The following is a 27,658-nucleotide window of genomic DNA, read 5'->3' as shown; positions in this document are numbered from 1 at the left end:
GAATTATATTTCCTGTTTTCTTTCAGCCAGAGATGGACAGCTCTCATTTACACAATGGCAAACAGGGAACTCAGGTGGGGCCAGATTCTGTCCCAGAGAATTATATAAACTCTGACTGTGTGAGTACCATTTCCTGTGAAATTGAACTTCTGTGTAGCTAGTTGGGAATTAGTAGATGAGCAAAAAATCTTTTTTTATTCCCTCTGATTTTTCTTAAATCTTTTGAAACATTTACTTGGCTCACACAACACTGGCCTCAGGAAAAATGGCTACGGAGGAAAGATATTAAAAATATCAAAGCAGTTAGAGCAATACAAAATACTACCAGAAAATGTTAAAATGTCCTGTGAGGAATCGCCTTCTTCTAATGGAAAACTTGGAGCACATCAACTTGGTGCTCCTACGCCTACTGTGCCATACCAGGGGGAGTTTCATGTGCCTGACCAGAAAACACCGACATACATTCCTGTTTAAATATACTTTTCTGTCCCCATCTTCCTATTGTTCTAAGTAATATATTCCATACAAGATGAATTAAGCAACCTACTTCTCAACCCTGACATTTTTCTTCTTATGGATCAAAAATAAGTATAGACTGGTATTCCACAGAAGTACACACTGAATCATTCCCATTAATTAAGGATCACTTTTACATCCACTTCAAATTTTTAATAATAGTCTTGAGAGTATCTGTTTTGTTAAGATGAAATATATGAGCAACTATGTTACTCCTGCAGCTTTTGGCAACTTGCAGGAATGCAGCACCTATGCGCAGCACCGGGGTCCTGTGAGAACAGATGTAATTGCCCATCCACGCAATTCTTTTGCATACCTGGGGCCTGATTGCACATTAATATTCACATTAGTGTTTGTTTTATTGTTACGCTGTGATTTGCAGCAAGCAAATGCTTCTGACAAGTTAGTGAGGGTAGCAGAGCTGGGTCTCCCATGGTTTTTTTTCACTGAAGTGCCAGAAGTTGGTGGTATGAGCCATATGCTTAGTCAAGCACATGCCTAAATACCTTGCTAAGCTGAACCTGTAGCACGGAGACCACCATAAAATTCTGTTGTCTCCTCTCTGTAGACAAGTGTGGGTACCAGGACAGTCTGCCAGACCTCTAAATAGCTTCAGCAGTGGCAACAATGAGCTGCTGATAACTAGGATAAGATAGCTAAGAGGAGATTGTGCTGTACTGTAGTGGCTAAGATCCTCTTCTGTGCTGAACACAATGGTGACAGCACTAAGAGCGGCAGTACTTCTTGGGCAGTGTGCTTTCCCCAGTCCCTTTCTGTAGGATTGCAGGCATGCTGCTGGCAGTCACAGCAGAACTGTGAACTTTAGCTGTTGTAGACCCCTTCATGCCAGGATGCCACAAAGTCTTCAAGAGCAGTTCTCAGGACAGTTTCCCATCTGCAGCCCATTCTGTGCTGTGATGCAGCTACTGGCTGCTAGCCCACTTCTCACCTGGGATCTTGATCTCCCAAGCGACCAGCAAGTAAGGCTGCTGCAGCAGTTGGAGCTCCAGACTGCACCTTTCCCTGCCAGCTGGGCTGGTGTAAGTCCCAGTAGCTGATGAACCCGAGATGACATGGCACACGGGGACTGAGCTCACTGCACAACAGACTTTGGGATGCTGATCGTCTTTGAGGCCCACCTACAGATCTTTGGTAAAGCTTTCTTACTGTATCTGAAGTTTTATATAATACTCCAAACGTAATCACTGAAACGTGCTCAGTTACTATGGTGACGGGAGCTGGTAGAGATCTCTGAGACAGATGAATTGGAGAACAAAAGAGTGCAGGAAGCCAAGATCCCCAAGTTCACTGTGCAGATCTAATTTGTCTGTGTAATGTTTAAAGAATAGGATGAGGAACACTGCAGAAAAAAAGTGAGGCAGATGTAACTAACAAAGGATCTCAGCTGGTACTTGCATACCTAAGGTAGCAATGTTCCTTCCCATGTTCATTTATTTCTTTCATCTTAAAAATAATTGCGCAGGCTTAAGGAAACAATGGAGAAGTTGGCAGCTAACTGAACAGTCACTGGAAAGGGGTCTGAGTTTGAGGTCAATATTGTCAAGTGTTAGTGGGAATATCAGAGGGATCACTGGAAATTCGTGGGGGACACCAGATGGTATAAGAGAGGCATGGGACAGCATCAAGGAAAAAGACAGAGCCATAAATGAAGAGAGGCTAAGCAGCCTCATACCAAGTCTATTGAACATTTGATCCTCTTCTCTTGGCTCACTGCTCTTTTTGCTAGTATTTGACTGAACAAGTATCATAAATGTTTAAAAAAAAAAAAAAAAAAAACGGGGTGAGGGGGGGACTGGGGAAGGGGGATAGGGTCTGTCCAGCTTGCAAAGAAGTGAAAAACACTCTACATTTGCTGAGAAAATGAAAGGTTATTTAAGCAGGAAAAAAAAAAATCTGTGTACATTTTCCGTATAAATGCAATTACTACCAGCAGTCATTCTAACTCTCTGTGGTTTGAGCAGTGTTTCAAAATATTTGTTTCAAAATATTTGTTTCACTTTCCTTGCCTGAAATCACTTTGCGTTTCCTATAGCACTACTGCTGTGACAGTGACCGTGCCGTTTGGGAAGCATTATGTGCTTGACTAACTTCCCACTATTTAGGTTCAACAAAATGTGTTTCCCCAAGCTCTGTACAGCAAGATTTACAGCTACTGTAACAAAGGAAGGGGAGGATGGGCTCGAGCTCATTGACCATGGCCCTGCAGCTTGACATTCTGCTGCAGTTACTGACAAGACTCTAGGAGGCAAATTGCAGCTTTATTGTGTCGATAAGCACAAGAGGCATAGTAAATGGTGGCTTAGAGAAATCAGTTTCCCTGTCAAAGGTCAGTAGAGTTTGTAAGTGCATCTGTTTAGAGAATAGCCTAATCCATCCCATTGATGATGGTTATAACTCATTCACAGCTAGAAGTTGACTATGTCCATTTTATGTGGAGGAAAGAAAGGAAAAAATATTAGGTTTTGGAATAAGACATCGAGCTAGGAATGGAAAAGCTTGTGTATTTTGTTGCTAACTCTGCTACTGAGATTTTATGCAGTATGCATCTGCAATAAGGCCATATCTTGTGAGAATCTCGAGACACAATTGGAAGGAAAAGAAAAAAAAAATGCATCCTTGCCCAGTAGTTCAGATGTATAGCAGACAAAGATATTGCTGGTATTAGTTCTCCTGTAATAGGCAGGGAGAAAGAGAAGAGTTTCTTTGCTCATTTTGTACCCACGTGCTTCTCTGTATGCACCACTTAAATATGTTGGACGCGCTGTGCTGACAACAGGAACAAATAACTGAGACAGGAAGAAGAAAGCCAGGAGTAATGTGTCCTGGTTTTTCACTGCTGTTCTGATAGCAGCTTGGTCCCAGCTCTGAGTCTGAGCTCAAGAACTCATTTTTCTCTCCAACTGGTGTTCATCTGTCCTGGAAAGGAGCTCTGTCAGTGTATCAGACTGAATTTCCTTAAGGATTAGAATGGAACGCACACTTATTAGATTAAATGCAATTTATCTAAGTGCTTTTTTTATTATTGTGCTCCAGCATGTTACAAAATATGAAGGTCAAGAGATCAGCAAGCGTAACTTGCTGCAGTTTCAGAGTTCACTACTTTATTAGAGACTGCTAGCCCCTAAACGTTTCTGTAATACGCCGAAGATGGGACCAGGAGATTAATGAAGTTTTAAAATCCCTTCCTAAGCATTTTGTAAACTCTAATGTGATGTGACTCGGTAATTACTGGAAACCTTAGAGAGACAACTGTTCAGATGGAAGAGTTTTTAATAAACCCATTAACTTTGCAAGTGAAGTGAGGCCCTCTCAGGAGTTTCATTGATCCTTGCATTTTTTCTAATGGTCTCATGGCCCTCAGGAATGTTTTGTTTTAAAAAGATGCTGAGTCTGAATATGATGCTGATAGAGAAGCCAAGATATCTGCAAGTTCACCTAAGCTGATAGTTACATTTAACAAATATTTCTAGTTTACTGACAATCACTATTTACTAACCAATGGATGAACACATTGACTGGTGAGAGAATGTTGCTGCAGGAATGTTTGCTGAATTCAGAAATAACCATCAAGTCTACCAGACTTCCAGCATTTATAGATAATCTTCCAGGATTAAATGCCTTTAAAATTCAGTACGTGTATCTTTCCAGGAGTGATGGAGCACCATAGTCACATAAAATCCATTATAGACTGCATTGTTAATTGTGGAAAGTTGTAACAATCCCATTTCTGTCTTCTGCATTGTGATACATCTTTCTGTTAGTTTTTACTGTCCGAAAAAATATTTTCAGGAAAGAAAGCGAATTGAAATTCTTTTTTAATATGACTGAAGCTTTGAAATTTAAAATGCTCACTTTTTCTTTCATTTTTATTTTATTTTATTTTATTTTGTGAAACTGAATAATAATCATTGTAGGTATTGCACAAAAGTGATTAAGACTTAAAAAATGCACATGCTTCCCTTGAGATATACTTGTGAAAATGTTACTCATGTGGTAATCAGATAAATACGAAATATGCTTTTACTTTTCTCATCTATGTATACCATCTTTGTGACTTTTGTATTCCATTCTCAGGTTATTGATTAGTTGCTCAGATATACCTACATGGTTGAAGGCAGAGGAAAGGTGTTTTTTTATTGTTTGTTTTTTTGTCTCTGAGTTTAGACTCATTGCTCAGCTTTTTAACGGGTGGAGCTTTATTCAGAAATGTGTAGTTTGTGAGACATCATATTGTCTGAACTATTCGGTATTAGTCATCCCTTGTAAACTGTTTATTAAACTGAACATAAACAATAAGTTACGCAGAATAAATATATAGAACAAATATTTTTAGATTTCTGTAAGCTCTTCTGAAGGCTTCATTTTATTGAAGTAACGTTCTCTTTGTAAATTGATGTATTCAGAGCACAGTTCTGATACTAATGTCTTTTAAAGCAGCATATAAAATAGCAACTCAAACAGAGTACGTGCATTACTGTGAAAGGCAAATGTCAAAGGCACTCACAAGCTACCGTCTTTGTGACGTGATTCTGAAGCAATGGCGAAGTGTGCAAAGCACACAGATCTCAGTTGTGGTGGAATCAGCTGAGATAACTCCCAAGCTGACATTGGCACACCAGCCCTTTCAGTGCAATAAAGAAGAGGCCAATAGCTACAAAATCACCCTCCTTTTTTATCTTCTGTAAGACTGAGCAGTTGTGATGCTTGCTGTAACGAGGGAGTTGTAAGTTTATGCTTTTTACACCATTTATACAGATGACAAGGTTCTTCCATATTTGCGCCTGGATTTAATGTAGTAGGCTGTCTGTGTTCAACACCGGGTCCTGTTCACACTGGGAAAACGCAGAAGATAAACATGCCCCAGAAGAGCTGTAGTTGTTCAACACGGTACAAGTCACAATTCTCCTCAGTGGGTTGTGTGTGGTTGTCCTGACTCCAGCCACAGGCGGCCATTTTAGACGCCATTTTTGTCCGTGAGGATTTCTGGTCTCTTAGGTGTCAGAGCTGAGAGACAGTTGTAGCTCTGACCTTCCAGTTTTCCTGTGAGGGACTCTGCTTCAGAAATTAGTCCTTGTGCCTTTATTCCCCCTGTTGTGGACTCTCCTGGATCTGTCACTGACAGACACAAACTACTGCGGCTATTTCACCAATTCGCTTGTTCAGTAGGTGCCACTAGGCCTGGCTATGTGAGCCTTCCATGCAAATCTGTGACAGGGCCTGCAGCACACATACTGCGAGGAGAGCCTGAGGGAATGAATTTGTTCAGCCTTAAGAAGAAAAGACTGAGGGGATCTTCAACTCCCTGACGAGAGGGTGGAGAGGAGTTGGAACCAGGCCCTTTTCAGAAGACAACAATGATAAAGCAAGAGGTAATGGGCACGAGGTGGAACATGAGCTATTCTGTTTAGGAAAAAAAAAAAAACCTTTCACCATAAGGGGTTTACTATAACAGGATGTCCAGGGAGGTTCTGGAATCTCCATCATTGGAGGTCACTCACAACTTGACCAGACAAGGACCTGAGCAGCCAGACTTAAATTCACCCTGTTTTGAGCAGGTGGTTGGACCTCTGGAGGTTATTCCAGCCTGAATTTCTCTGTGATTCTGCCTACTGATATGAGTAAGAAGGCGTCCATGCACACACTTCCATATTTTCTTTACCAAATCTGAACCCAAAGCACAATACAATACGCTTTCATGATCTATCAGTCAAAATGGGTTAGTGATTGCAGTACTGTTTTGACTATAAATTCCAGTCACTCTTTTTAACCAACTTTCCCAGGTAAATTGCTGCATGACTCTTAAGCTTTTAGAGCTCCAGGTTGTCACTGTTATTCAAACAAGAATGCTTTGCTAGAGCTCACTTGGGAAATTAAATAAATGTAACTGTGACATGTGTATTGGTCCAGTAAATCTATTGTAATACGTTCAGAGACTCTCAGAGGGCAATTCTATCAAGTAGTACTCTCATGTGTGATGCTTCTACCGAAAGTTTTTGGGTGAATCAGTTATACAACCCTCAGGACTTACATTTAGTGGACTTCACAGTTTTACTATGGCTGTTACATTTCCATGGCTGTTTGCTATGCTTTTCGCAATGTTTCCATGAAGTTTTAATGAACGATTTCATTTCATGCAGTTTAGTGCTGTCTTGTTCGTGATACAGTTCAACAAAAACATTTCTGTTCTAGTTAAAAGTCCTAAAGAACCAATAGAAAAAATGTTCTGTATAATAGTTGAATTGCAACATTTGTCCGTTATAGGAACAGTGTACAATGAAAACACTGTCCCAAGTGTTATACGTTAAGTATAGTATCAAGTAATTTTATAAAAGTGGGATTCACTTTTTGTTTCCTCAGGGAATGTTACCAAGGAACATTCCTACTTGTCTCATACCATTGCTCTGAACCAAATTGGGCACCATTTTAATTTTGCCCCCCTATTCTTATTCAGAAACATTTTTGAGTGCTTTTGCTAGTATTTAATTTTAAAGGCAACTGACACAAGCTTTTAAATACTCTAATTTTTAATTTGGAATTCTGGAGATATTTATCCAAGTCACATAAGATAGTATAAAGTGCATAATGCTGTAGCGTATGGGATGGGTTGGCCACATTAGTCATATGAAGTGATGTCCATTCAGTGACTTCCTCCATGTTTGATATAAAATCTAGAAATTTGATAATAAAAATCTTTGTCTATAAAATTAAGTTTAAAAATAAAACACAGCTTGTGAAATGCAAAGGAAAATCTGTAGAAATACCACTATTATTCAAGAATATGAGTCCTGACAACACCTCTTTTTTTCTTCAAAAGAAACAGCAGTAAGTAACTGAGATCCGTCAAATGCTTTTGCATGGTTCATTAACTGTATTGCCTCCACATTTTCACATTTTTTAAACATTTTAAGTGCAGTCAGTCAGTCAGATTTTGACAAATACAGCTTTGCTTCTCATTTTAAAATGTGTCACTTACCAAGGAAAAACAGAATCGTGAGATTTCTGATCAGATTGAGTTTTTCACAAAGATTTTACAAATGATTTATTTGTCCTTTGGTTGGACAAACACTTAAATAATCCCAGTTTCCAGGAAAAAATCCGTCATTTCAATGTTTCACCATTGCATGGCAAAAAGCTTCTTTTTTGGGGGTAGGAGACATTCAAGATGGCAACACCAACTAGTCTTCAAAGAGCATATATATATGTGTGTCTTGTTGGCTGGCGAGCTTTTTTTTAAAAAAAAAAAAAATAGAACTAACTCAGTCACTTTTAGTTAAACTTCAGTTGTCCATAAGCAATACAGAACAAGCTCTGGCTATACCTTCCACTTATGAGTTTCAATAGCGTGGCCAAATCAGGTCACCTTCTATATATTACTGGACACTATTAAAATTCTTTATATGGTACAATAATATTTTAAAATAAATCTTGTGCTAACACTGGCTCTAGATTAGCAAGCTATAATATTACATGGTGTGTTAAGTCTCTAAATGTTGTATATATATATATTATAGTATATAGTATAGTATAAATGCTATATAAAATACATATAGTAAGTGATGAAAATTAAATATCAGATAGCAACAAAAATGTATTGTATCACTGATTTCCTAGAGTAGTCTATGCCTGCTATTGATATTTCCTGGATTTTCCATTTAAAATTAATTGGCCATTTCAAGCAACACTTTTATTTACCTTTTTTTAGTCTAGTTAGACTGGAATTTCGTGTCTGATTTTGGAGGTTTTGGAGTCTTGTGTGGAGAGGCTGAGCGAGCTGGGCCTGCTCGGCCTGGAGAAGAGGAGGCTCAGGGGGGCCTCACCGATGTCCACAAATCCCTGAAGGCAGGGTGCACAGATATCAGAGCCAGGCCACAACAGAGGTTGTGGAGTCTCCTCCTTGGAGATCTGCAAAAGCTACTTGGACATGGGCCTGGACAAGAGGCTCAAGGTGGCCCTGCTTGAGCAGGTGTTGGACCAGATGGCCTTCAGAGGGCCCTTCCAAGCTCAGCCATCCTGTGATTCTGACCTCTTGCAGCTCCAGGAAGAATGAAGGAGCTGATCAGGCCTTGTGGTTCGTTAAGTGCTGGTTCATACATCTTGATTATCTGTTTGTTGAACAGGAACCACTGTGCTACGGTTACAGTAATGTTTTGGTTTGTGCTTCTCAACCCCTTCAGTACATCTGCATTCTGAGGCCCCTGCTCTATCCCGAAAATCTCTGACAGAACAGAACAGAGCACTAGGAAATCTGGAAAACAATTCTGAAATCTTGATGAAATGCACTTTTACAGGAATCTTTGAGCGTTCCCAGCTGTTTTCTTCCGACTGCCAATACCCTCTTACAGAACAGCAGAATATGTTATTAAAGACAAAAGCTTTAGCTGTTTATTTTATCTACTTCTGTGATAGGAATTCCAGAGACATCCCATAGAAGTAAGGAGAAGATGGGGAATAATGTATTGCAAATAGAAATTGTGGGTTCATGGGTATGTCTTGTGATTTGTGAGTTTGGGAACTAGATGATACCCGCTGTGTGCACACGACTTAAACCTCTTCATGCTCAGTGTAACAGTCAGCTGGAAAACACATGAGTATAATCTAAATGGTACCCTAGTTTTCTCAAACATGGCTGTGCTTTTTGTTCTCAGCAGAACTGCTACCTTTGTTTTAACTCTTTCCTCTGGTTTCTCTTATCTCTCACGCTCTTCCACAGTCAGAGCTAGCTAAAAAATGAAATTAGGAAAAAAAAAAATCTTATGGCAAATGATGCTTTTGCTGACATTTACTGGTTTGGTGGTTTGGTGGTATTTTTTTGTTGTTGTTGTTTAGTTTGGGTTTTTTTTTTTGGATTTTGTATGTGTGTGTGAAATACAGATCAGAGCCTAATCTTCATCCCAGAGTATTTATTTAGAAGCACCACAGACCAGTTCATCTGGCATATCAAAATCTGAATCTGAGAAACAGTATCAGTGGGAAAATAGTCAATACTTGGAAAGGTATCAATGTCAATATAAATATTTTTTCCATACAAGGAAAAATCTCTACTTCTCCAGCTGGTTCCTAACATTTTCTAATGCAGGCTAAAACGTCTTTTGCGGGTAGGGTTTTTGTCTTGTTATCAGGCTACATTTTCCTCAATGAGTGCTTAGTATCTGGCTAGTTTATTCAAAAACCTAGATAGAAGCTGATCTGTTTGGAAAATCTGGATCTCATTTTTCAGAAAAACATCTCAAGAGTTTTTATTTTTTCAGCCAAAAGAAGTTAATGTCAAGCATTATCCGGACAAACGATCTCCCAATGTTAATGTTTCACTGCCTGGAATGTCTTTGGACAGCTGTAATATTTGTAGCAGTTCTTCTAAGTCATCACTTCTGTCAATTTGAAAATGCCAGGGTATAAAGTTTACAACCTTTTTCTTTTACAGTGCCACCCATTGTAAATGCTGCTGTACTAAGGAGTCAGTCAATATGGCATTATATTATAAGATAGCTCTTGTGACAACAGAAGTAGAATAATATAGCTGGTTTATGTCATTTTGTCTTGAAATTTCTACAGTTTGTCTGTTGTGACACAATTTGCATTCAACTTTTACAAAAAATGTTAAATGTTTTCTAGTCTTTTTTGATATACCAACTGATTTCAAAACAGAATTTGCAAAAGTGCAATGCTTTGTGCCCTATAGATACACCAGAACCAAAGCAATAGCAAATGATGCTGTGACAGATTCACCAACTTCAGTGAATTTGTCCTGAGTTTTGAAACATGTACCCATATTCCACTAAGATTTACTGTAGAACTTCAGAATACCTCATAGACTACCTTCATGTCTTTATATACCTAAAAGATTCTGATGAGTATTTGATGAAATTGGTTTGATGTGTAACATTATATAATTACCAGCCTCTCTGACTGCACAAGACTCTACTTTCTGTGCAGTCAGCCGTGGCATACAGACTTCCAAAATGGTTGGTAGTAAATGGAAAGCTGTAATTGAAATTAATGGAAGTTTTTTGCCTTTCAGTAGGATTTTGCATAATAGTAATAATAACACAGCATATTGTTTGCATTTTAAACTTGCTGCCTAAAAAAAATCCTATATGGGTGATGCAGAGTCTAGAAATACTCAAAATGCTTTTAAACTGCATGGAAACAGGGTACAGAGTATTCATTCTGATTATCTCTACTTCTCGACCCACCTAAAAGCACAGGCCCCCATTCCACAGACCTGTAATTAATATGAAACTACAAAGCTCTGTCAACACAGAAATTCTCTGAACTGTCAGTTCCCTTAACTAATCCAATTTCTACAGACAAAGCATCTGCTGTGCTTTTACTAAGTGTTGTATTTGCTGATAGAAAGGGAGGAAGATATCGGTGTGGGGATTGTAGTTGTGAACCTCTGTAGGAATTAGAGATCCATTTGCAAATAACTAGTAAATGTAAATGTAAAGCAACAGCTCGTTGTGTTCAAGAAGAGCCTTTGGATCTACTCAGTGAGAATTTGTGTTTCAGTAACTGCATGAAAATGTATAATAAGAGCTTGGTCTGAAAACATAATGGAGATACTTCATCTCGTGGGATAATCTTTCAGTGGTTTTGAGTAGATAGCACTCTACATACTAGTTTCAATTTTTTACTCATTCCCATTGAAATGAACAGAGCTGCTGCACCATTGATTTCAAAACCACTTCATGTAGCAGGAAGAATATGTAATAATAGTAAAAAGACATTCTGTAGTAAGAAAAATAGGTTGTTTGTGTTACACGTGACTCAGGAGAGCCCAGATTTTGTAACTGTTCAGACGAAGTGCTTGTTTGGCAGTTGCTCCTGCTCCCAGTAAAGTCTTGGCCTCAGGCATCTTGTCATATGTTTTGGGTGGGAATGGTCCAATGGGAAACCTACAGCTTGCTTCAGATGCTGAAACAGAGCAGGAGTTGCAGCCCTGTGATACAGATTAATTACTATCTTAAAATCACTAATTAACTTTAGTATTATTAAAAATTAATTTTATAGTACATCATCTAAAATAATCCCAGGATCCTAACTTCAGGGGTTAGCCAACGTCAAGAAAGAATAATAAGTGGTTCACTCAAAAGTAAAATGGATGTATTAAAATGTTTTCTCTCTACTCTCTGGGGCAGAGAGGCAGCAAGCTGTGCAGGACAGGCATCCCCCAGTGGGACTTGTCTTCAACTAAAATCTCTGAATTTCTTCCTCCCATCTCAGCGTGCTGTAGGTCCTGCTCTCCACTTGCTACCCTCTAGCAAAAGTTAGAAAACTTAACAGAGGCTGGCAACCTCCGCATAGCTGGCTTTCTAGAAGGATGTCTTCCAACAGCTGACTGGACTAGAATTAAGAAGAAAACACATAGCTCTCCTAGTATTTTAACCTTCTGCTGAATGCAGGTACTGCCTGGTTCTGTTTATTTGACCTCATGTGCCCTTGGCTTTTATGCTGTAGCCATAGCATCCCTGATACGAGTAGAAAGTCATCCGGGGACAGATTTCTAAAAGAATCTACGCGCCTAAAGAGGTAGAAAATCACACTAGAATTTTCGCTTCATATTTAGGTGCCCAAGTACCTTTAAAAATCTGAAGTCTCAAGACTAAAGCTTCAATTTCTGACATCGTACTAGTATCAGAACCCTGGTTCTTGTCCTGAAGAAACTCATCTAAACAAGAGCTCGGGAGAGAGGGGAACAACAGAACTTATATTCAGGCCTTAGTAGTACAAATAAGACCAAAAGTTTTACAAAAGTGTATCCTAACAGTTACAAATCTGAAAAAGACCTCCAAGTGTATGCTTTTTAAACTACTCATACTTTGAATTGGTCTTGTGGAGTTCTCCGGGTTTTTGAGACCTAATTTTTGAAACCTTGCCTTTGCAGCATTACGTTGTGAAATAAATACACCGACTGACTCATTTACCCTCCTGCTGAAGTATGTACAGACAATGGGAAGATTTAGCACAAAGTAGCAGCTTCATGTCGGAACATCTCCATTTTTGGCAGCCTGTACTTCATTCTATTATTCAAACATGGGGGAAGGAATTGAATGTAGAGTGTTGGTTTTTGTTTTTTTTTTGTTTGTTTAATTATTAGCTTAGAACCAAAAATAGTGCAAGTCCTGATTTACTTTAACACTAACGGGCCTATTCATAGAATACAAGCCACAAACATGAGAGAATTGCATAACTTAGGGACATAATAACTGTAATTACAGGAACAGCAAAGGTCACTGGGTCCATCATCATTTCTTAATTTCGCTTTTACTTTTATCCCTTTGTGTGTATAGTCCTATGTTATCCAGTACTTTAAACATCTTCTTTTGCTATAAGCATGAGTTAACTCCTTGTCACAGAATTAAGCAGCACACCAACTCTTCATGAATGTCTCCATTTTTGTTCTAAATGCCATAACTCTTCAGTCCAACCATCTTCTGTTCCACATTTTTATTTGAATTTTGAATCAGTGGGGAATTGACCCACTGAGAGTAGTGTTGTTCTTGCCAGTGGGTTCCCGTAAAGAGAGGCTTCAGCTGTCTATGGAGTTCTTCCCACTGTGCAAAAGCATTTCCTCAGCTTACTCTTCACAGTGTACATTTGGCTAACAAATTGTTATATTTTCACTCAACCTTTGCCTGTTCAAGGAAAAATACATGTTACCTCTCTATGTTAAATCTAATTTGTGGTGGGTTCATGGGTCTTTCACCTCATCTTGGAGGTTGGCTGCTGCTTTCACTTACGAAAAAGTCCACATCTCTTACACGGTACCATGTTACAGCAGGGAGCAGTGTCTGCAGTGCTTCTGATACACTGAGACAAGATTGTTAAGGTTAGACATGCTCTCACAAAAGACTATTACCAAAGCAGCTTAGAGCCTCCTCTCCTGTACAAGATCAGATTTTGAAATATTTGTATACTTAGCTCTAAAGGAATGCTACCAAATCAATGCAAAACTATCCAGGGAGCTATTTGATTCTCATCATCATTTATCTTAGTGCTGCGCTGTATTCAGTGGAGTTTCTGGACTTGCTAGTGTGATTGTTTCCCTCCATCAGATAGGGCCCTGAGACTGAGTACATTAAATAACTTCTGCTGAGCTGTATCAGGGATCTACACCTATGCCATGAATCAAACATGAGTCTTCTAAACCCCTTATCAACAACCTTGGCATAAGTCATACCTCTCAGGAGAAGTCAAGTTGCTTGGCATTCAGGATTCCTCAGAATTTGCAGGGGACTAGTCTTGGGAATTTTCTACTTCTATTTTAAAAAATCATGTCTTCCCAACATGTATTATCATAGAATGTCACAGAAACAATATGACCCACTGGCAGAGTAACATTAGTCTAGGATAAAATGTTAGAATAGGGATTTCTCTCAAACCAGGAACTGTCTTGGTGGTAAGTGGACTTACAAGAACAGGGCTAAAAGAAAGGTCAGGTTATTTTTACTTATGCTCCAACCTGAATTATATCTTTGGTAATAATGCTATATCATTTTACTTACAATTCTGTTTGGGTATTAAACTCACCACACAATTCCCTTTCTGTTATTTACCAACACTTTGAGTGTAAGTCTTGCCTTTAGGGATTTTTTGAAATATTATCAAAAAGAGCTTTGTGAATGGTGCAAGTTTTCATCCCTCCTGCAGGATTTTGTAGGAAGGATTCACATCTTTTTGACATGCTCTAGTGTCTGCCCTGCCTGATACATTATCATTTCTGGATCCTACACTCAAGGAGCTACCTGGGGCTCTAGTAGCAATAGACCTGCCTTAAACTAGTGTTTTGCTCCCCGCTGAGAAAGCTGAATTAGCCCAGCTGGAAAAACATGCCCATGTGGCCACCTTTTGCCCTCTCTAGTGAAGATTTATCTCTCCTGCTTATCCAGCGCTGGAGAGATAGCTCACTGTCTCAGACCGTATTTAGTTGGAATTAGGGTGAGTTTGCCAACATCCAAGTCAGGCAAGAACAGGGAATCAATAGCGGATTTAAACAAGGAGCAACATGGAAACACTGGAAGTAAAGTCAGTCTTTTACTGGGTTTATAGTTTAGTGGTGATCTTAAATCCCAAAGCCTTAGTCAGTGTAGAGTTTAAAAGTACTTGTTTTAACTTATAAAACTGCTCAAACTTAACAAATCAGAACTAACCTTTTTTCCACAGTCAACCCTTACCTGAGAACAAGTGCTCAGAGTAAAGCCACCTTGTGAATAAATGTCTATTCATATTTTATGCCTAAATAAATTATAAAAATTAAGAGGAATATTTGTGGACATGAGAGATTAGTCAAAAATCATTCAACAAACACGTGCATATTTTAATGTCAAGATGGCCTACTTTCTTGAAGGTCTCCAGAGTGAAATTGGGAAAGGTGTGGAAAGGATTTGAAGGAACAAGGAAAGCAAAAACCCCTGCACAATGTTCAGTGAAGCTTAATGGGCTATTGAGGAAAAAAGAGATGAAGTAGCACGTATACCTAAGATACTTTTCTAGATGGAAGAATAATGTGGTGTTTTGAGCGAAAGGAAATAATGGTTTTGAATGGTGAATGGTGCGTGTTACAGGTTAGCTTGTTAATAATTAAGTTCTTAGTAGTTGGTGTCTGCACATTCTGTGACTACCTTTACCTGAAATATTTTCACCTGGAAAGTGAAGTATACTGAGCACTGTATACTTGATAGCAAAACAACTGTGTTTTAGTTGAAATCGTAACAAATCTGTCTTTATTCCAAATTCGAAGGGTAAGGAAGATTGCAAACTGCATTGAACCACAATGTTTCCTTCAAAATATAGCCTAAAATCTGCATAGATAGCCATATTTTTTGCACAATAACCATGATCTAAATGTTTAGTTTAGACTATTTCTTGAATATTCAGCTTAGGCTCTCTTTTTTTCCCTAAGTTCAAAATTGTGGGATTCTTTCAAGGAGATACGCTGCATCTCTGTAAGCAGCTACTTGTACTGGTGCAGTATAATAAATTGTCTAGTCTCCTTGCAAATCACTTTTCTGCCCTTGTGGGGTGTGAGAAGTAGGAAACGTCGCATCTGAGTTGTTGCACAAGCCCAAAAGAGTAATATAATAAGAAGCAAAAATACCTGTTGTAAAGGAGGTATTTGATTTCTGTCACAGAGGAAGCAGATTCTCTTTGGAAGGTACCCCATTGCTAATTAATTCACATGCACCTGAACTGTGTGATTTCAGTTTAAAAAGCTAATCCCCTTGCATGAGTTCAGAGATGTTTTTTAAAAACAGAACATTTGAAATGCCTATGAAAATGCAAAGAAATTTACAGGGGTTAAAACTTAATCTGATGTATTGTTTCTCCAAAAGCATATCTAGAAAGGATTTGTGAGAATGTGTGTGTATATACATAGGTATGTAAATATATTTTAATGTATATGACAATGACTGAGCTGATTGACATTAAGCAAGATGTTAATGAACATTTCTTAGTAGTTAGCCTTACAAATTCTTAAAATAGATGTAAAAAATCCTTGCCAAAAAGCACCCAAAATGTAGATTTTAAAGTAGTTATGCATAGAATTCCAGTGGTGCTCTGGTGTGATCAGGGAGTTCCTTATAGGGATATTTGAAGGCACCTCTCCCAGAACACTGCCTCCAAGAAGGAGACTTGAAGTGCAAGAATCATGGACCAACATCAGAGACCAGCATTTAGCTAGGAGAATGAAATGCTGCCGAACAGGTTTATCCATATATGAAGCAATTTCCTTCCAAATGTTGATCCTTGACAATACAGCTTTTTACACATTTTTCAAGATTCTAGAGAATAGAATGAAATAGAAGAATTGCTTTCAATAAACACATAGGCATTTTTAAATTGAGCTTTACATTTCTTGTATCAAGTGACACAAAACTTCTATTTCTTAATTTGGAAATGCACAGAAATATCACAGTGGTAGCCACACAGCTTTTTTTTTTTTTTCAGAAAGCAGCATTTTTGAGAAAATGCAATAAAGTCTCTCAGACCTCTTGCATACTGCAGTGCTTAGAAATATTTATTTTCTGCTCTATTATTTATTAATTTTCTCTTTCTTTATACTCTCATGCCAACTTTCCTTATTTGTATTCAGGATGAGTAGGGATGGTAGCAAAGAATAGTTGTTTGCAGACAAATACTTTTGCAAGACAATTAAACTAACTCCCGACCTTCATTTAGGAGGGATCACTGTAGAGATAATACTGTGAGGGAAAACCCAAAAAGATTCAACTGCAAGATCCACCCCCCCAAGAGCTAGTGCAAGCCTTGGGCTGAGAATGCACGGAGCTGTAAGAGCTGTTAGTCATGGATATATTCCCTGCTCATCAGCAGTTCTAAGTCTTAGAAGTGCTACAGTACAGTTAGGAAAAGGCTGCATTAAAAAAACAAAACAACAACAAAAAAAAGTTCTTTACATCCAAACATAGACTGCAGTTTTAATGCATATGAATGTTGAAACTTGTGTCATGGTAGATGGACCTGTGTTTAGCTTTAGCTCTGCTGTTACTTGTTCTTTGACCTTGAACCATTTTGTAGAGTTATAATATTCTGTCCAACCCTTTTAATCAGAAACAAATGAGACATTGAGACATCATTTGAACCAAACCAATTTTTTTTTTCTTTAAAAAACTCCCAGAGTCACAGAACAGTTGAGACTGAGAGGGATGCTGGAAATCTTCTGGTGTGACATCCGTGCTCAAAGCAGGATCAAGTAGACCAGGTTACTTAGGACTGTACCCACTTTGGTTTTGATTGTCTCCAAGGATGGAGGCTCCATTAATTCTATGGGCAGCCTGTTGCAGTATTCAATCACCTTTACAGTTAAAAAAGCTTTTTTGTTTGTTTGTTTGTTTTTTGTTATATCTAAATGGAATTTCTTGTATTTCAAATTTTGCCCATTGCTTCTCATCCAATCACAGGATGCCACAGAGAAGAGTCTGACTTTGTCTTCTTCCTTTTTTTTCCATTAGGTTTTTGTACACATTGTTTAAGCCTTCTTGTCTCCAAGCTAAGCAATCCTGGCGCTCTCAAACTCTCGTATAACAGATCTTCTAACCCCTTAATCAACTTCATGACCCTTTACTGCACTCACTCCAGTATGTCCAGGTCTCTTGTACTGGCAGACACAGAGCTGGACACAGCACTGCAGGTGTGGCCTCAGCAGTGCTGAGTAGAGGAGATCACCTCTTTTGACCTCCTGGCCACACTCTTTTTAACTCAAAGAAATGCAGCTTAAGGTTAAACTTTTAAAAATATAAATTGGAAGATGAGTTGAAACGGTTGTGATGTTTTGCCATGTTCCAGCTTAAAAAGCTGAGAATTCCTGACCAGCTGAGTTCTTTCCCTCTCTGTCAGACAAGGTATCCATGAAGCTTGAAGTCTTGAAGGTTTTGTTAAAGTTTGCTAGGCATTTTATTACCCTTGTATGAATACTCCTTAGAAAACTAAACAAAAAAAATATTCTTAATGTGAGCAATAATCTGAATTTTGCTGGTTAGCAGCTCCACATACGCAGGGAGCCTCCAAATATCCACTTACTACAGTGCTGTTCTCACAAAGTGTTGAAAGAGGATGCAGTAATAGGTCAGGACAGAGAGAATATCAGAAAATCCCAAATAGATTTTTCTTGTAGCTTATTGGAATCAAATATATCCCGGAGCAATGAGAAAGAAAGGAGTTTTCAGTCTGAAATGGAACTTCTAAGGTTTTTTCATCCTTTTCATAAAGCATCTGAAAGTCTAAGGAAAAGTAAGGGAAAGGAGGCAGAAGTGGGAAAATACCTTGAGGGACTGATGTTCATGTCTCAAATAACACTTTCATATTTTGCAGCTCTCAAGCTTTTTTTTTTTTTGTTCTCAGAAAAACAGATTTGTTTCCCATAACACAGAGTGTTCTGTGCGTGCAGCAGCCTCTGTTCTAGCTGTGGTCTGATGAGTGCTGACTTAAAAGAGAAAAATCCTTCCTCACTGTCCACTGGTGGATGTTCATACAGGCTGAGGTACCGTTGGCCTTCTAAAGCAAGAAGTGCTGCTGGTGCATGCTCAGCCTCCTGCACTCCCCCAGCCCTTCCAGCAGAGCTTTAGAGGCTTGTCTGAAGGTGCAAGACCTCGCCTGTGTCCTTGCTGAATTTCCTGAGCCTCTTTCGGGCCCCATCCTCCGGCTGGTCTAAGTCTGTCCAAATCGCAGCCATGCCCTCAAGCACACTGACTTCACCTTATGTTAGTCTGTACTCCTCAAACAGTTTCCATAACCTAAAGAGAAAACTTTTCAGAAATGTCTGGTAGGGGCTCATTTGTTTTTCTGTCTAGCAATGAGTGCAGCTGCACTTGTGGCATTTTAAATCATCTTTAATTTTGTTTTGGCCAATGAGGTGTCCCATTTTCATTGTGATTCTGTACTTCAGTGTCGTGTGGATTTCTTGTTTATCTTCTCTCTTTTTTCTCACTCAGTACCATATTTTTCATGAATATTTTGGTATTTAGTTCTGTGCTGTTTATCATGTCTTATGTGCAACTTTGTTCATTTGTGATTATTAATAGTGGTTAAACTGACAGCCTGTACCCAGAAGCATTTACGTGCCATTTTCTATTTTCTGCATGCAAACCTTAAACTGGCACGTGCAAATCAAGATGCTAGACACAAATGCCTATTTTCATGAAGAAAATTGATGCATGTTTGGTTGTATGAGTGACTAAATATAGGGCAAAGACTGAAGATGCATAATTTTGGACAATTAACTTCAAAAAATATCACCTGGTTTATTTTTAACAGCTTCTGATTTTTTAAAAACTAATTGCTCTTGCTCTGATTCATATATCTGCAGAGCTTTCTGTATGTTTGTAGCTCTGCTCAGGCTTCACAAACTGAGCAGTCAGCAGTCAGCAATTAGTCAAAGTCTGAGAAGCTTGCTCATATTAGTATTTCTGCTACAACCGGCACTTTGGGCTGCACACAAGGCTATGACTAAATGTCTTTCTTGGAAATGCTTCTTAGAAGTGTAAGGCGTAAAGCACTCTTCTGGTTCAGAGTGAGCTTGGAAGTCTGTTGGTGAAAAAGCAAGAACAATGGAGTAATATGATAAATACCAAGCTGGTTTAGGCATAACAGGGGTGTACAGATTGTGACCAACAAGTACAGGATGGCTTCCTTTATACATTTAGGCCCTGGCCCAGGCTGCCCAGAGAAGCTGTGGATGCCCCATCCCTTGGAGGTTCAAGGCCAGGCTGGTGGGAGGTGTCCCTGCCCATGGCAGGGGGGTGTGACTGGGTGGGCTTTAAGGGCCCTTCCAACCCAAACCATTCTCTGATTCTGTGATTCTATGTTTTTAATACCAACTTTTCTTTCATAACTATTACTCAATGAGACATTTTTGTGTTAGAATAGGCTACAGGCAAAAGTGTTAAAAGATTATTAAGATAGCAAAACTAAGCATGGTGAAATGAAGAAGTGCCTTTTATCTAGCTAGTATGAATACGTTGCAAGATAATCTTTAATCACGCAGTCCCATGTTGCATTTTCTGTTTACCTAGTGCAACGAATTCATTCAGCTTTTCAGGGGAAGGCTGAGTAAAATATATATCAACTAGTTAAGTAGCAGAGAGTCTGGCAGTGGAGGAAGGAAATAGTTAAGCCACTCTGTGCTGCCTCTCAGTAAGCCTGAGGACCCAGGAGTTTGGGCCTGTCTGACACCTTTTTTCATGTTCCTGCAGGATCTCATTAAGTAGGGTCCTTTACATCCCTCACGTGTTACACGTATGTGAGAAATCTGGCAGACTGTTAAAGGACAGAAAGTGAAGCCACAACGGAGAGGCCTGAGAGCTCGTTTCGGTGGGACGAGTCCTGGGGCCTGGCTGGGCCTTCACCTGAGGGGAAGGGGCTGCACAGTGACAGGCCCTGGGCCCATGCTGAGAGGCCTCACAGAGCTCGCACGCGGTAGTGGTGCTGGTGGTGGGCGGCTTGTGCTGAGTAATGCAGATGGGGCTGGTAGGTCTGACATAAGCCGGTGTTCCTCCTAAAATATAAACTGTCCGGGTGATAAAATACCAGACCTTCTTAATGAGACAGCCTTAGCCTAGACAAGCAGTGTGTGTTTCCTTCGCCTTTTTCTTAAAATTGATGAATGTGTTTCTTCAGTGGAATTTTCACATTGAAAAAGAGTCAATATGACTCTGGCATGAACTAGGGAACTAGCTTGATTTATATTGGTCTGAACAGTTAAAATTTCAAAAAGTAATAAGCAATTGAAACTGAAGTCAAACAGAAAAGAATTAGATGCACAGAAAACATTCAACGCGTAATAAATTTTTTAAGTTTCCCTTTTCTCCTTTAAGGACTATTTTTTTTCTGTCCTGTCTCAGAGAAATGGCATAGTTTGAACTTGGCAATTATGTAAAATATTCTCATGAACTTTTTAGGCTTGTAGACAAGTAATGCACTCCTGCCTTTCAACATTCCGTCAGTTGCCTTTGGGATGAAAGGTAACCTTAAGCACACAGGGCAGTACAAGAGGTGGAAAAGATGTGCCCTGGGATACCAAGTTGAAACCTCACTCTCATAAACTTCATATATGCTCCTGTCTAAGATGTAGCAAAGATAATTGGTGGATTGATTAATGCTTACAAATGTATGAATTATTTGGTTAGAGTATAAAGTTTCTTTATTCTAATCACTAAAATCTTTTTGTGATGGTTTCAGATATAAAGCATTATTAGTAAGAATCATTGCTTGTGTATGATAAATTTTAAAATCTTTGTTTATGATAAATGGTGTTTTTTTCTTTTCTCACATCTGACAATATAATACAATAATGCTGAGCATGACTCATACATTGCAATGATTCAGCAGGCTTAGAAAATCAAAAAGTAGATGTAGCTGACTGGAAAATTGGAGAGACTGAGCAGTCAGAGCTGTATAATTTGTCTGTATAAAAAGTAATGTAATTTCAGTGAAACTGTTATGTATTGTGTACATATACACAAAAGTACATATAGGTTGACCCCAAGAAATATACCAGGGTCTGATATTGCAGTTATTAAAATCAATAACAAAACTGCTAGTAATTTAAATCCAAGTAGGACTTGACTCTAACTTTCTGTAATATTCCAAATACTAATATGAACAGAAATATCTGATATTTCTTAAGAACCAAGACATCTGCAAGCAAAAAGTTTTTAAAAGCAACAAGATAAATAGGCTGAATAGGCTAGTTTTTTCCACAGAAAATCTGGTTTGGTTCATCATGTGACATCGGAAATGGCTACTTCTAGGCAGTCAACTGATCATCGGCCAAACCATGTGTTTTCATCTTCATAACAAATCCTGTCAAGATACTTTCATAGTTTGGCACCAGGATTCAGTCGAATTTGGAGAGTAGATGCTCCCAAACACAGGGAACCACTTAAGGAGTAATAAAATAACAAGGCATGGCCTTATTAAAGGGGGCCAGCCAAGGAGAGAAATATAAAAATCCCTGAGGCTGAGGGTGGGAATGACAGGAGGAGGGGGAGGCAATAAAAAAGAACTAAATGGAGAAAGGCAGATTGAAATTAGATGGCAATTACTGAAAACATATCATCCATGTCCTTCTAATGGTGTTCTCTGTGATCCGAGTGCCTGGAAAGATCTAAATACCCGGTTGTTGCCACTGGGCAAATTCAAATGCTGAGCATTTCCACTTCTGGCTCCTCCGAAAAGTTCGGAACACCACAGGTCAAATCTTCAGCGGGTGGAAATCATCTTTGCTCCATTAGCGTATGATGTGTCAAGTCACTGGGGCTAAAATGGTTTACATCAGCTGAAATTCTGGCCTATCAGAATAATCTGAGCTATCAGTATCGTCGGTTTGGGGTCTTTTTTATTGTGGGAGCATTTAGTGGCTTCTGCTCTTATCTGGGCTCAAATACCACAAAAAATACACCATTTGTTTTATTGTTGATTTTCAGCAGTGCCAATTCTATTTTAGCTGTAGCCTAAAGTATTATGACAGTCAACAGACCAAAAAGACCTGTTATGTAGATGCTGGCTACCCACTAGAAGATATTCTTATATGGGCAGGAAATTGAACTGAAAGATCAGTATTTGTTTTATCAGGGTATTTTCCCCATTTCAGTGCTAGATCAAATGATTCTTCCTGTCTGTGCTGTTATTTTCCTCTTTTTAGAACTGATTCCTGATACTTTTGTCTTTATTTACCATGGGATCCCACCTGGGAAAACCTTAAAAAGTTCCAATATGTATCACCTAATTTTCATGCCGTATCCTTGTCTCACTTGTCAGCACTGATGTTCTTAATACCTCAGCTCCCAAGCTCCCCTGTACCAGTAACATCAGCTTGATAACTCATCTCTTACATTTTTGAATAGAGATCTTCCCGCTTAGCACGAGCTTCCTAACAGCACTCGCAGAGCTGTGTTGTTGTCCCCCTTCATATCCTTTCTGAAAGCCTTTATTTTCCATATGCTGACAGAAAATTTTGAGTGATTATGAAGCTGGTCTGCTTGGACCTCTCCTTTTCTTTTCACCAAATATTGTCTTACTGTTATATTGGGCTCCGTGAATCCATCTGTTGCCTCTTTCATATGCCTAGATGGTGAGCCGTGTGTGACAGCTCCAGTCCACAACTGTGTAGGTGCTACGGCAATACGAGGTACAGAGCAACAACAAAGGCATTCTCTGTTAATAGGAGCGGTTCCATCAGAAAGCCTCTCCTTTCGTTACCCTCTCGTACTTCAGGGGAAAGAATTAGGAGCTGGAAACTCAGCAGCCCAAAGCAGCCCAAACCTGTAGCTTCAGTGCGTTGCTCAAGCAGACAGAACCACCAGGTTGGGAAAGTTTTGCAGATCAAAACAATATTCACCAGCTACTCATGTATTCATAGCTGCCAGCGAGTTAGAGACAGACACTGTCAATGTAAATTATGTTCTGTTTTAAAGGTTTCATGTAGGAAGATTGTTCCGCCTCTTCCTCCTTAGTACATTAGCATGACTGAATAAGCAAGGAGAGAAAGGACTGTCATGATACCTGCCCTCTGCAAGGGTTGTACTGTTTACTGCAGGCTGATTTATTAGTGCTTGAGCTTGAAATTGTTCAACATTTAGCTTGGCCTCTCTCAGGCAAGGTGAAGTCCGTCACGTACCAAGAGCTTACAATGCTTTTGCCAACCGTGTGAGTGCAGATGGTGCATCTTTGTGCTCAAACTTCCTCCCAGTAGCTGTCCCCATGGTTACTCTCAGAGAAGTTAACTCCTGTTTTCTTGGTATCCATACCCTGGAAGCAGACTGCTCCCATCTCAGATGCTGTCAGCACTCCTTCACTAGGACCATTAATTGAAGCCCGATGTATAGGGGTCTTTAAGGTTAATTCTGTCTACTTACAAAACAGAAAAGGCATGTTTATTAAAATGCAAAAAATAACACACCTCCGAGTACATCTGCCTAAACAAGAAGTTAACCGAAGTGAAGCCCATGCAGGCTTTCCGAGCTATCAGAGCACAACCGTAGGTGCAGCTCGTAGCTGTCTGTGGTGGGGGCAGAGGCTGCCCTGGTCCAAACAGGTGCAGGTGAGGGAACGCAGGACACTGCGGAGCTGCCGCTCTGACCCAGGGGCACAACACATATGGGGGCGGCCAGTAAGAACATGGATTGTTATTGTTGTTATCTGACGGCCAGGCATACCTCGAGGGGGAAGCATTGTGTCCTCTCTGTATTCCTAGTGGAGCAGCGTGTTGGTCTGTAGCCCTTAGGTAACTTCAGAGGCTCTCTCAGGAGTTATCTGAAGTCTTTGTTAATAGGATAGCCCTAATTTTCTTCTTTGGCTATGCAAAAATTGCAGCATTTTCTAATTGACAAAAAACACTTAATGAAGTTCAGTACTTTGTGCTAAACATTCTAATTTCTTTTTTGCATATTCAGCCACTTCAAAGGTCTTTTCTAAACTTCAAAGACTACCTTTTGAAGTCTCTTAAATTGTGAGCCAGCTAAAAGGATTTACCTCTTCCATACCTCCTCCATTCAAGGCGTATTTAAGTAAATGCTTCCACTGGAATAATTTGTTTTTATTTTATTTTGTGAGTGTTGCCCCCAAAAAAGTCTTGCTGTACTGAAAATTCCTGTACTGGTACTTGATAAAGTGTCATGATAACGTATTTCAGTAAGACAGCTATTAACATATGACTTTTAAATACCTACTAAACTGCTGCATGGAAAAGGAAGAGGGAATCAGCCTAGTTTTGATCCTGAGAATATGATTTCCTTAATTCCAGTTAAATTTATAATAGCACATACAGATGGGTCAGCAAAGCCCATCAGCATTTTTCTGTGTGGTAATTAAAACTGGAAGGTTCTGTCAACATCCTTTCAGAGGTAGGCTGTAATCCCCAGGCCACAGAAACGCTGTGGAGATGCTTTTTGTCTTTCCACTACACTCCTCCACCAGCCAGGAGAAGAAAGAAGCAATAATTTCTCAGCTGAAATGATCTTCCTCCTTCCAGCCATATGGACTGGCTATTTTGGATAGGACAAAAAGGGCTTCTGAATCTGGGACTGAACTTCCAAGTTAATTCATCTCAGAATCACAATTATAGCTCAGGAAGTCCTGAGGCAGGTGTTCTCAAGCATTTCAGGATAGTTTGTTTGTACCAGTTTATTTCTAGTCTTTGCTACTGTGTGAAATCATGAAAAGGTTAAATGTAAGTATGGCATCTGTTAGTTTACATTTTCTGAAAATGTAGTGTTCTCTATATAAAGCTCAGTATTCTGTGAATTTCATACATCTTTCTGGTATCCTTATTGCAGATTCGATTTGAAATTTTTCTTGAAAAAGATTTTTGGTGGAAAAAATGATTTTTCCAACAAAATCAAAAGATCTCCAAAAAGTGAGTAACCTTTAACAAGTAAAATGTGAAATGCAAAATGTCCAGCAAATTATCAAAATAATAATTTGAAGAGGGGGAATTCATAGTTTTATTTCATCACTTCACATTCTGGAGGAATTGTTCAGTGCTATATCTTCTCTATTTAAAGACGTGTCAATAGAAGTGGCATATTAATGTGCACCCAATCATAGAATACAACAATTAAATATCAAGTTATGTTTCTTAAATAACTAAGATCAACAGATGCCCAGTACTGACTGATAAAGCATCTTATGCTTTTTCCTAACTGTCTTCAGCATTGTTCCAGTGAAATCATCAGAACTGTTGTATCAATGCCAAACAAGCTAAAAATAAATGTTGAAATACTGATTTACCGCTTAAATGGAAATCCCATGTCTGGCTCAGATCTTGATCATCTCCCCACATGTCTATATGTTCACAACACTTTTTCATCATCTAAACAATTTGTAAGATACTGTTTGTCTCTCTTTAAGAGTTGAGTGGGTTTGCCTTTCTGTTTTGTTTTGCTATTCCCCTCATACTTTGGCTAGACTGTTTCAGAGACCATTAGGTTAACCTGTCTGATTGTCATTTAAGTTAGGAAATATCTGAGACCTCATGTTTGCATGCTTACTTTTCTGCCAGGAATAGGTTTAGCAATTTGGCTATAAGACATCTTTGACTCCCAGATCACAGCTTTGCACTCACAAGGGGTTTGTGTTTCAGAGAGGCTAGAAGTAGTTTCTTGCTAAAGTAGTACCAAAGCTCAGTCGCTGCATGACCAAAGTAGCCATGTTCCCTCAAAATGCAGCTTCTGAAGCTGCCTTCATAGATCACAAATACCATTTTAGGCACCCTAAATAAAAATGATACACCTTCCAAATATGCTGTGTGCAGCTCCCATTTTATTTCCCTGGGATTCATAAAATGTAATTAGGCCACTTACAGTGTAGGATCCTAAAATGTGAACGCATTTTATTTATCTAGGTTAGAATATTTTGGCCCATTGTTTGCTTCATACCCACGGCTGCTCTGCTTTCTAAACGTATTACAAGGAAACAGGTTTCTTCAGTCCAATTTAAACATGTTGTTTCATAAATATTATCAGTGTTCAATCTTAGCTGAAAATAATGACTCTCATTTTGAGGTAGACCAGAGATTAATTGGTAAAACTGCTTAATTGTCTTACTTACACACTGTGTTCTCTGCTGAGTTATTTAGAGTGCTTTCTATACAAAATGCATTATTCAAAACACAATCTGTGCTCTTGACTTGCAGACTTCCCATACATTACAGAAGCTCGTCTGTTCATTGTTTTCTTTCTTTTTCTTCCCTATTCCAGCACCTACGTCTCATAATATTTATTTTCTTCAAAAAAAATCTTCTCTTCAGAACTTCTTCACCCTTACAAAAAGCTAATCTAAAGCACATTTCAGGGAGAAGGACAGAGACAGCATGAATACACTTTAAGATGATAAAACTCCCTCTGCTGTCCTTTCCAAGTCATTGAACAATAATGGCATCAACAACAGTTTTGCTCATCTTTCTGCCTTCCTGGTGGCTTTCAGCAGTTGAAAACACCCTCTTTAAGTAAAAGAGCAGAACTCACTGGTATGCTGTGGTATTTTCTTTACATGGCAGATTGCTAGGAAAGTACTATGTTACAAGAAAACAAAGTTATAAAAATCCCATTGGAAGGAAAGAAAAGGCAGGTGGTATCATTCCCTAGGAGTGTGCCAATATATTGCATCAAGCTGTTCTTGACATCTGTGATTGCTGTCTGCTTGTTAGGAGGACGGGCATTGTGACTGCATGTTGTAAGTGGGAAGAACGAAGTTTCCTGGCCTTTCTGTGGTACCTGCTCTCACGCAAAAGTGCAGTTGAGATACTATTACAAGGTAATAATAATTATAAGAGAAGTTCGTTAATTAATTAAGGCCCCAATTAATCAGCAAGCAAGGTGAAGTTCTGTCAGCAGGTGCTAAGAACCCTGTGAAATCCCTGTGACTGTTAGCTTCCCAGATGAATGCCTCGTTCAGGCAGTGCCTGCATTGCACCACTCATCTCCTCTCCTGTTGCATAACAGTCCACCGGCGTCCCGCTGTGAGCTGCTCCGGCTGGTGGAGATTTCTTTTTGTCACCTCACCTCGCTGAAAACCCCGTTCCTCGCTCTCCAGAGGTACAGTTACCGCTCTTGGGAAGTGCTGCTGCTTGGGACGGGTCTTAGCTACATGTTGCCTTGTGCACAGC

The 27,658-nt window shown here is 39.2% G+C and overlaps 1 protein-coding gene and 1 long non-coding RNA gene across 4 annotated transcripts in view; one reads left to right on the top strand and one right to left on the bottom strand.

Annotated features, from left to right (window-relative positions):
• Window positions 1-27,658, top strand: part of LOC310882273 — a 247,681-nt gene that overhangs the window by 117,024 nt on the left and 102,999 nt on the right. For both annotated transcript variants that reach the window (XR_014572877.1, XR_014572878.1), the window contains exon 6: window positions 27-27,587. This is a non-coding gene — a long non-coding RNA (uncharacterized lncRNA). The remainder of the gene's footprint in view (window positions 1-26; window positions 27,588-27,658) is intronic.
• The window catches only part of SHISA9 (shisa family member 9), a 180,186-nt gene that overhangs the window by 59,815 nt on the left and 92,713 nt on the right, over window positions 1-27,658 (bottom strand). The gene's annotated exons all lie outside the window — the stretch shown is intronic.

Source organism: Anser anser (assembly GCF_964211835.1).
Source record: "Anser anser genome assembly, chromosome: 15".
NCBI lineage: Eukaryota > Metazoa > Chordata > Aves > Anseriformes > Anatidae > Anser > Anser anser.
This window is presented reverse-complemented; position numbering and strand designations above follow the sequence as displayed.